The 1,685-nt window shown below is 40.2% G+C and overlaps 1 pseudogene; it reads left to right on the forward strand.

Moving 5' to 3' along the window:
- Nucleotides 1-783: 783 nt before the first annotated feature.
- Nucleotides 784-1,446, forward strand: LOC147455153 (secreted RxLR effector protein 161 pseudogene; annotated as a pseudogene).
- Nucleotides 1,447-1,685: the final 239 nt, after the last annotated feature.

Below are 1,685 nucleotides of genomic sequence, written 5' to 3' on the forward strand. Positions count from 1 at the left end.
TTGGTTGAATTGCTAGAAGGCAAGCATGCCTTACCTTGCAAATGGATTTACAAGAAGAAGTTTACATACGATGATCCTAAGCCTAAGTACAAGGCTAGATTGGTTGCTAAGGGATTCAAGCAACAAAAGGGAGTAGATTTTGATGAAATCTTCTCACCTGTGGTCAAGATAACAACATTGAGTACAATGCTTGGCCTAGTAGCCATAAAGGACATGGAGCTTGTCCAAATGAATGTGAGGACAACTTTTCTTCACAGGGATCTAGAAGAGGATATTTACATGAAGCAACATGAAGGTTTTGAAGAGCCTAGCAGGGAGGAGCTTGTATGCAAACTCAAGAAATTAGTTAATGGATTAAAGTAGGGTTATAGGCAGTGGTATAAAAAATTTTGACAGTTTTATGCGGTCCCAGGGTTTTAGAAGGAGTCAAGAGGATCACTACTTGTATACAAAGAAACTTAGTGATGGTTCTTTGGTCATTCTCATTTTATATATAGATGGCATGCTCATTGCAAGAAAGTCCACTGAGGAGTTGCAAAATTGAAGAAAATATTGAGCAAAAAATTTGCTATGAAAGATTTGGGCGAAGCAAATAATTTTCTTGGTATGTGTATCAAGAGAGACAAGAAAAGAGGCATTCTTGAGTTATCCCAGGAATCCTATATCCACAAAGTCTTGCAACGTGTCAATATGCAGTGAGGGAAGGCAGTGAGTACCCCACTACTATCATATTTGAAACTTAGCAAGGAAGATTCTCCCAAGTCAGATGCTCAAAGAACAAAAATGGCAAATGTGCCATACTCATTAGCTATAGGCAGTCTTATGTATGCTATGGTAGATACAAGGCTATACATTGCATTTGCAGTGGGAGTGGTTAGTCACTATATGGCTAATCCTAGCAAGCAGTACTGGATAGGGGTGAAACATATTCTCAGATTCTTGAAGGGTACAAAAAGTAGGTGTTTACACTTCAGCAATAGTAATGCATCTATTGTTGGTTACACGGATGCAAATTATGCGGGTTGCAAAGATAGTAGGAGATCTACGTTTGGCTACATTTTCATATTTACAGGAGGAGCCATTTCTTGGAGATCATCTCTCCAAGATTGTATGTCTTTTTCCACTACAGAGGTTGAGTATGTTGGAGCATCAGGTGCCAGCAAAGAAGCTATATGGTTGACACGTTTATTGGGAGACCTAGACATTCAACGGGTTCCAATTTTGCATCGTGATGGTTAGAGTGCCATTGCTTTGACACGGAATCCCGTGTTTCATTCCAAGTCAAAACACATTGAGGTGAGGTATCATCTCATTCAGGATGCATTGACAGATAAGCGCTTGGAGCTTGTCAAGGTCCACACTGATGAAAACCTAGCAGATGCTCTTACAAAGAGCCTAGCTACAAACTGGTTTGCACATTGCATTGAGTTAATGGGTGTAGGTTGAGAAGTTTTGTACAAAGGTGAAGCTGTCATGCTTCACGATTGTACATACTAGCTTTAGTCACCACTTACGGCCACATTGGCATTTAAGTGGGAGATTGTTGGGTAAAGGCCGCCTTGGCAGACCCATGTGAAAGTAACCTAACCTATTAACCCTCTATGAGCTCTTATACATAAATGCAATAAAGAGACACTAGTTGAATCCTATCTTAGCTGTGTGTTTCCCCCAAACCTCTTCTCTTC

This window comes from Adiantum capillus-veneris, chromosome 6 (assembly GCF_014529385.1).
Source record: "Adiantum capillus-veneris isolate H3 chromosome 6, ASM1452938v2, whole genome shotgun sequence".
Lineage (NCBI taxonomy): Eukaryota > Viridiplantae > Streptophyta > Polypodiopsida > Polypodiales > Pteridaceae > Adiantum > Adiantum capillus-veneris.